Source organism: Oryctolagus cuniculus, chromosome 18, assembly GCF_051225735.1.
Source record: "Oryctolagus cuniculus isolate XC-2025 breed Fujian yellow rabbit chromosome 18, ASM5122573v1, whole genome shotgun sequence".
Classification (NCBI taxonomy): domain Eukaryota; kingdom Metazoa; phylum Chordata; class Mammalia; order Lagomorpha; family Leporidae; genus Oryctolagus; species Oryctolagus cuniculus.
Window position 1 is genome coordinate 43,914,635 of NC_142884.1, and position 8,422 is coordinate 43,923,056.

The following is an 8,422-nucleotide window of genomic DNA, read 5'->3' on the forward strand; positions in this document are numbered from 1 at the left end:
CCAGCTGACAGTCAATCTCCCCAGCCTGGTGGGTCCCAGTCATTCTCTGAAGCACCTGTCCTGCCCGGAGTACCAGGGAGCCAGGGTGCCCAGGGAGTCCCAGTGCCCCTTGCAGTGTTGCACACACACACACCGCCCTCAGGGCCACCTCAAAGGCTGGCTGTCTGCCAAGGCACTTCCAACAACCTCCAAGCTAAGAGCAGGAGCAGGCCCCATGGGAGACAATGGCCCGGGAGGCACTGTCCCCTCCCAGGGGCACCAGCTGGTCCTCAAAAAGCCCACAGAACTGCAAACTCTCCTCCTTTGCCCTCCGAACCCCACGGCTCACACAGATCTGGCTGCCTGTCTGAAGGAGGCCAGTTAGAGGGGCAGGTGGCAGAACATCACCCCCTGGACTGTGGAAGGGACGGCCCTTTCCTCCCACACCTTTCTCCCTGTGCCCGCCCCCAAGGCCAGCTGCTGTCCTGCAGAGAGCTCTGCCTCCATCTAATACGGCGATGCCCTCCGCGCTGTCATGGTCTGCACTTTCTAGAGGCTCAGAGCTTGCAGGGTGGGGTTGAGGGTCACACAGCCCATCAGGGCTGGAGTGAGGATGGCAGTCGGGAGGGATCTTCCTCCAACACCAGGGGTCCTCCTCCTCCGCCCGGCCAGTTAACTTCAGTGTCCACAGCTTGCCTGAAGCATGGCACTGAAGTGTTGACTGGAGATGGACAGATGTTTAGATAGACATAGAGAGAGAGAGAGAGGTGGCGTCTGGGAAACAGACAGTTGTATCAGGTGTCAGTTTGGGACTGAGGGCGGAGTAGGATATCCCTCCCCAAATTTCTACCAACCCTCAAATTCCTTCATCTTCATTTCTGGTTAGGAAAGATTTTTTTAATATGCGAAAAATAATCTAGCAGATATTCATGTACTCCCAGTAGATGTTACAAGTCTGTATTTGTTGGGGGGGGGGTCCTTTTTGTTTTCAAACTTCATTTATTTACTTGAAAGGCAGAATGGCAGAGACACAGACACAGATCCCCTGGTTCACACCCGAAATGGCCGCAACAACCAGGGCTGGGCCAGGCTGAAGCCAGGAGCCCAGAACTCCAGGTGGGTCTCCCAGGGGTGGTGGCAGGGGCCCAAATACTTTGTCCATCTTCCACTGCACTCCCAGGTGCATTAGCAGGGAGCTGGATCAGAAACAGAGGAGCCGGACTCCACCAGGATATGGGATGCCTGTATCACAAGCAGTGACTAAAACTACTGCGCCGCAACGTGGTGGATCTTTGATTCAGACAGTTGATATTCTCTCAGTGTCACTCAAACTCCAGTGTCCTAGGCCCCTCGCCCTTCTCCAGCGGATCCAAGCCCCTCCTATTTAACCCAGCAGCTGCCCTGGGCAAGCAGCAGGCCTAGAAATACCCAGTATGCAGGCACTCACACCTCAGGAGGGAAGGTCCAGGGGCCTCTCAGATCTTGAACACTAAAGACCATGGGAGCCTCGGTGGAAGGCCCCCGTGAGCGTGCAGGGAACAAGGCTCCCATGTGACAGGCCTGCAAGCTGAGGTTCAGGAAGAAAAGCCTGTCCTTGCAGGCCCAAGACTGCCCTTCCTGTCTCTCGCCCAGCCCTGCGTCCCGGTGTGCCTGCCCTGTCCTTGGAAGTGCAGATGGAGGCGGGAAGGGATGCCGTGAGAGGCACGAAGGTGAGACATCAAAGCTCCGGGCAAATGGGAGGGGGCCAGGCAGTGGCCACCCGGGGGAGGCAGGGGGAAGAAGGCTGCAGGGCCCTGGGGCGAGCTGCCCTGCCTGCTCCCCAGGGGGTTCAGGGCTCGGTTGCCCCCTGCAGAGATGAAGCACAGATGATGAGCGTCTGGGAGTTGAAAGGGGTGCTGGCAGGCAGGCTCAGCCACAGACAGGCATCCCATGGGACAGGTTTGCATCTCTGTGCAAGCCACGGCGGAGCAGGTGGCAGACTGACTCTAGTGCTTAGGAGCCTGGACCCTCCACCTCCCTCACTGGACACCCCACCCCCTCCAGGACACACACACACACACACACACACACACCCTTTCCGGGCTCATCCCCATATAAATGCATCTGGAACTCTGGAGCCCAGCCGGAAGTGCCGAGTCTTCTCTTGGACAGCTCCTGGGCCTCCCTCGAGCTGTCAGCAACGTCACGGAGCAGCTGGGGAACAGCAGCAGCAGTGACAATCACACAGGGCGTCTTCTGCTGCACGTGATTTTTCCAAATCTGGCTTCAATCAACAGGGTGTGGTTCTAGCTTCAGGCATGGGAGGATCCAGGTGTTCCAATAATATCACCAGGGGATGATCTCTCCTTGGTGGGGCTGCATCCTGAGACTGCACGGCGATGGCACAGCTGCCAGCAGGGTCAGCTGCCCAGGCCATTTCCAGGTCAGTGAGAGCGAGCCAGCCCCTTCCCCCAACTCTTCCTCTTTTTTAAAGATTTATTTATTTATTTGAAAGAGTTACACAGAGAGAGAAGGAGAGGCAGAGAGAGAGAGAGAAAGAAAAGTCTTCCATCCGCTGATTCACTCCCCAAATGGCTGCAATGGCCGGAGCTGCTCTGATGCGAAGCCAGGAGCCAGGAGCTTCTTCCAGGTCTCCCACGAAGGTGTAGGGACCCAAGGACTTGGGCCATCTTCCATTGCTTTCCCAGGCCATAGCAGAGAGTTCAATTGGAAGAGGAGCAGCCGGGACTCGAACCAGTGCCCATATGGGATGTTGGCACAGCAGGTGGTGGCTATACCTGCTGCGCCACAGCGCTGGCTCCTAAAAATATTTTTGAAAGATGTATTTATTTATTTGAACATCAGAATTACAAAGAGAGAGAGAGATGGCGAGATCTTTCATGGGATGTTTCATTCCCAAAATGGCTACAAGGGCCAGAGCTGGGCCAGGCCAAATCCAGGAGCCAGGAACTTCATCCAGGTCTCCCACGTAGGTACAGGGGCCCAAACACTTAGGACATCTTCCGATGCTTTCCCAGGTGTATTAGCAGGGAGCTAGGTCAGAAGTGGAGCAGCTGGGGCTTGGACCTGTAAGGGATACCAGCACTGCAGATGGTAGCCACAGCACTGGCCCCCAGCTCTGAACTGACCACTATGACTGGACCAGCCAAGGTCAAGCACCTACCACTTCCTGAGTGCCAGTTACTGTATTGTGCCGTCCACATCATCACCTCATTTTATCTATTCCAGCTCTCATTTACTTGTGTTCTTGCATAAGTACCTGTCTTTCCTGCTAGATTGTAAGCTACGGGAGGACAGGGACCTTGTGACCTTGCTTACTGCTCTGTCTCCAGTGCCTAACGTAGAACAACATAAGCACTGAGATAATTACTTATTGCAAAGAATGTGACTTCACCCCTCCAGAAGAAGGCAATGTGCAGGTGGGGGGCAGTCGATAGCTGTTCTCACACCCCAGACACCTTAATGTTCAGCCACTTTCCCCAATAATGGAAGATATCTCTCTTGCAAGGTTCAGCTCAAACCCTTGGCTTCCCCAACCCCCAGACAGAAGTAACTGCCCGGTTTGCAGCTGGAGGTATTGTTGCTATTACATGGTCTTTCTCTCTCTCTTTTGTTTTCTTTTTAGTTTTAATTTATTTGACATTGAGATAGAGAGAATTCTCTTCTGCTGATTCACATACCAAATGCTCGCAGTGCTCAGGATGGGGCCAGGGGTGAAGCCAGGAGCCAGAATGCAATCTAGGTCTCCCACATGGGTGCAGGAACCCAGTCACTTAAGGCATCACAGCTGTCGCCCAGTGTCTAGGTTAGCAAGAAGCTGGATTCAGGAGCCAGAACTGGGAATCAAAAACCCAAGCACTTGGGGTCAGCACTGTAGTTCAGTGGGTTAAGCCACCACCTGCAGCACCAGCATCCCATATGGGTGCCAGTTCAAACTCCAGCTGCCCCATTTCCAATCCAATTACCTTCTATTGCGTCTGGGAAAGCAGCAGAGGTGCTTGGGCCAAGTGTTTGGGCCCCTGCACCCACGTGGGAGACCCAGATGAAGCTCCTGGCTCCTGGCTTTGGTCTAGACAAGCCATTTAGGGAATGAATCAGCAGATGGAAGATTCTCTCTCTCTCTCTCTCTCTCTCTCTGCTTCTCCCTCTCTCTGTGTAACTCTGTCTTTCAAATAAATAAAAAATCTTAAAACAGCTGGGACAGGGGCCAGTTTAGGGAATGAATCAGCAGATGGAAGATTCTCTCTCTCTCTCTCTCTCTCTCTCTCTCTCTCTCTGCTTCTCCCTCTCTCTGTGTAACTCTGTCTTTCAAATAAATAAAAAATCTTAAAAAAAAAAAAAAAACAGGAACTCCAGTGTGAGCTGCCCACCCCTCTCTTTGTTTTAGACTTGGCATAAGAAACACCACAGTGAAACTGCAGAAATTCAGAAGAAAATGAGCCGCAGACCCACCCAAGACTAAAGAATGTTTTTCTTTATCTCTGTCACTAGCTTCCCATTGTCCATGTGCGAATTTGCTTTTCCAGATTTGGAACGGTTCCCTACACAAGACACTGGTTACATACTACCCAGCACTATTACGTCTGCACGTTTTTCCAGTGCCCCAGCCCACTTCTCCCTCTTACTCATCTGCTCCCTTCCTACTTGCAAGCTCAGCAGCCTGAGACATAACCTTCCAGAAGCCCTGTGCTCACAGGTCCTGTACGAGCAAGTGCGAAGAAGCGGTCTCCAAAAAGTTCACTATGTGTGGACTTCAACGCTTTTCCACCAAAATCAAGTCTTTTTTACAAATAATAATTAGTCTTTTTTTCAAACTGGTTTTTAAAAACTCAGTTTTATTTATTTGAAAGGCAAAGAGACAGAGTTCTCCCATCTGTTGGTTTGCCCCCAAATGACCACAACAGCTGGGTCAGGCCAAAGCTGGGAGCCTGGAACTCCATCTGAGTCTTCCACTGGGTGGCAGAGACCCAAATACTTGGGCTGTCTTCTGCTGCTTTCCCAGGTGCATTCGCAGGAAGCTGGATGGGAAGTGGAGCAGCCGGGACTCAAACCAGCGCTCCAATATGGGACGCTGGCATTGAGAGCAGCAGCTTAACCTGCTGAGCCATAATGCCTACTCTGTTTTTGCATTGTATGGTGGTGTTTGCATTGCTATAACTACCAAATTTCCTTTTGCCCCAAAGCTATGACAACCAAGATGCGCTTGGAGTTGCATCAACTGTGTATGAACACCTACCCCTCCAACCGGTGCCCACCAGAACTAAGTGACCACACCCATTTGAATTTTTGCTGATATGATTAGTATAAATTAGCATTTCATGGAGCTCTGATTTACAACTTTTTGAACCAGAAGTTACACTGAGTTTCTTTCTTTCATTTTTTTAGGATTGCTTATTTATTCGAAAGGTAGAATGACAAGGAGAGGGAGAAGGAAAGGGAGAGAGAGAGATACCTTCCATCCTCTGATTCACTCCCCAAATGGTTGCAATGGTGAGGGCTAGGCCAGGCCAAAGCCAGGAGTCTGGAACTCCATCCCGAGTTCCCTGCATAGGTGCAGGCATCCAAGTACTTTGGGTCATCATCTGCTGCCTTCCCAGGCAAATTAGCAGGGAGCTGAATGGGAAGTGGAGCAGCCTGGACTCAATCCAGCACTCAGTATGGGAAGCCAGAGTTGCATGAGGCGGCTTAACCCACTGCACCCAGCACCAGCCCCCTGAGTTTCTTCTCATGTGTTTTTGCTTTTGGGGTCTCCTCTTCTCCAAATGCATGGCTGTATCCTTAGCTTATTCAGGGACATGGTGGTCCACCGAGAAGACCCCTCTGAGGAAGCATTATCTCTGTGCCTGATAGTTACCCATGTTCCAGACGGCTTCAAGTGTCACATGGGAGGGCTGTACCTGGTTCCTGACACCAGCCCCAGCCCCAGTCAGTGCCCCACATGCAGTAGCATTTCAGGGGTTGTTGAATGATGTAAGTCCACCTCCTGCACTGGGTTTTCTCTTACACAACCTGTAGCCCAGGCCCCTGGGGCCAGCTGGGACGCCCTCCCAGCTCGGAGATCTGTGTGTGTTCTCTTGCTGGGCTTATCTGTCATTTCTCCCAGGACCTCTGAAGAGGCCCTTGGCAAAGCTAAGTGGAGAGTTGCCATGAGGTGCTCCCTGTGGGCCTGGGCTCCCCCTCGCCGTGCTGTCCCTCCACCCCATGCCAGTGGAGCGCCTGGCCCAGAAAGGTTAGGGCAGCATCCTCAAACTCCTTCCTGCCCCTTTGCTTCCTGCTGGAGAGGGAGGAAGATCTGGGGAACCTCAGCCATGACCCCAAGTTGCCTCTCCCCTAGGGTCCACTCATGAAGTTTGGCTGGATGGGAAGGAGCCGTCTTGAGCCATGCAAGTGCGTGCCTTACCCAAAGCAAGGCTAAAGCCAGCAGCTGCTGCCTCTGCACTCAATGTGATTCCATGATCCTCCCTGGAGGAGGTGATGGGGTGGGGACAGACTCCCAGGGAACATCACCGTGAAGCCCCATACCCAAGTCAGGAATGCCAGAGCCACAGCCCCACCGTTGCATGGGGCCAAACTCACTCAGGCAACAAACATCTACTGGGTGTCTGGTATGTTGCAGGCTCTGGGAGTACATGAATCATCAAATAGGCAAAAAGCCCTGCGCTCATAGAACCGAACTTGTCCAGCACAGCTCAGCCAGCTTTCTCCCCAAAGGCCAGAGTGAAGATTTCTGGCTTTTCAGACCGCCCAATCCCTATCAAAATCATGACAGCAGCCGCAGAAGGGTGTGGTTATGTTCCAGCGAAACCTGGTGGACCTTGGAAGCGGAAGTCTGTGCCATTTCTGCCCCTGCTGAAATAGGAGCGTTCTTTCTCCTGGGCAGTCTCAGGTCAGGCTGAAAACAGGTGGCGCCAGCCTCTGTGCCCGAGGGCTCATGAAGGCACACCCAGCCTTCAGTGTGCAGTTCTAATGGTCATGCACGTGAGCCCTGGGACCCGCACTAGTGCCACTGGTGCCACTTTACAGAGAAGGGGAGAGGTCCGCACACACTCGCATGCGGATACGGGAGGAGTCTTCAAAACGTTCTGGGGAAATGCAGATTATGAAAACTGCGTGTGGATTTTTTTTTTTTTTTACAAATAAGAACGATTTTTAAAAACATTTATTTAGGGGCCGGTGTTGTGGGATAGTGGTTAAAGCCACCACCTACAATGCTGGCACTCCCATATGGGGAACTGGCTCCTGTCCCAGCTGTTCCACTTCTGATCCAGCTCTGTGCTATGGCCTGGGAAAAGCAGTGGAAGATGGCCCAAGTGCTTGGGCCCCTGCACCCACGTGGCATACCTAGAAGAAGCTCCTGGCTCCTGGCTTCCACCCGTCCCAGCCCTGGCTGTTGTAGCCATGTGCGGTGTGAACCTGCAGATGGAAGATCTCTCGATCTCTCTCTCTCTCTAACTCTGACTTTCAAATAAATAAATCAATCTTTAAAAAATAAAATGAAAATGAAAAGTTTGTTTTTATTTGTAGAAGGAGGTTGGAAGGGAAGGAGAGTTCACTCCTCAAATGGTTCACTCCTCAAATGGCAGGTTTGGGCTAAGCTGAAGCCAAGAGGCAGGAACTCCTTCCAGGTCTCCCATGTGGATGGCAGGGGTCTAAGGACTTCGGCCATCTTCTGCTGCCTAACCAGGTACATTAGCAGGGAGCTGGATGGGAAGCAGAGTAGTGGGGACTTGAACTAGTACTCCAATACAGGATACCAGTGCTCTAAGCACTGGCTTAACCCTCTGTGCCCCAACTCCGGCCCAGATGTCAAATTTTTTTGCACCAAAATAAATTTACCTTTTAATTCCATTTCCCATGAATTTTTCGAAGTTCCCTCATATTATTAGAAAATTGGAGGGTTAAGCTTTGGACCCAGAATCTAAAGTATATACTTTTAAAATAAAATTTTAGTTATTTGAGAGAGAGAGAGACGGTAAGAGCAGCCATCCACTGGTTCACTTTGGCCCTAGCAGGAGCCAGAGCCAGAGCCAAAAACTCAGTCCAGGTCCCCCAGGTGGATGGCAGGGACCCAACCACTCGAGCCACCACCACTGCCTCCCAGGATCCGCATCAAGCAGGCAGCCGCAGTCAGGAGCCCAGCATCAAACCATGCCCTCCACTGCTGGGCGTGGACACCTGCTCCAAAAGTGTGCACTCGTACACCACTGCATCTCTCTGCCTGCTCACACCCAACAAAACCGTCACCTCCCGGGTGCCAGACAGGTCTAGGCACAAAATGTGCAAATAAAGGAGGGGCCAGCACAGTCGGTGCCTGCAACACCAGCATCCCATACGGATGCTGGTTCTAGTCCTGTCTGTTCCACTTCTGATCCAGCTCCTGCTAATGCGCCTGGGCCCCTGCACCCACGTGGGAGACCTGGAAGAAGCTCCTGGCTCTTGACTT